Source organism: Arachis ipaensis, chromosome B04 (genome assembly GCF_000816755.2).
Source record: "Arachis ipaensis cultivar K30076 chromosome B04, Araip1.1, whole genome shotgun sequence".
Classification (NCBI taxonomy): domain Eukaryota; kingdom Viridiplantae; phylum Streptophyta; class Magnoliopsida; order Fabales; family Fabaceae; genus Arachis; species Arachis ipaensis.
In genome coordinates this window covers 1,133,397-1,133,863 of record NC_029788.2, presented here as the reverse complement: position 1 = coordinate 1,133,863, position 467 = coordinate 1,133,397, and positions in this window count along the sequence as shown.

The window sequence follows — 467 nt, the reverse complement described above, 5'->3', positions numbered from 1 at the left end:
TTTTATATAAATAAATCAATATAATTTATATTTATATTTTTTAAAATTTATATATATAAATTAATAAAATTTATTTATTTAAAATAATTTAATATTTATACTGATTAAATAATAATAAAAATACTAAAATTTGTTGACCTACAAAAATTTTTGTATTCGCAATGTTATTGATTATTATTTGTTACTTACGGCCTCGCATTGTAAATCAATGCTAGGGAATCAAGAGGATATCAGCCATAAATCAATTAAATATCTTTGGGTGAATCCAAAATCTCTACGTAGATGGTGTTTATGATAGGTATTAAGATGTTTCTTCTACTAAATATCAGAATGTTTCTTTTTCATATTAAATGGATTTTTTTATATATTTTATAAATTTTTTTATATACTAAGAATCGGGATTGTTGGAAGTTCCGTGATCCCCGCCCCTATTTCTCTAATGTATCATTTAAATTTTTAATTTAGGG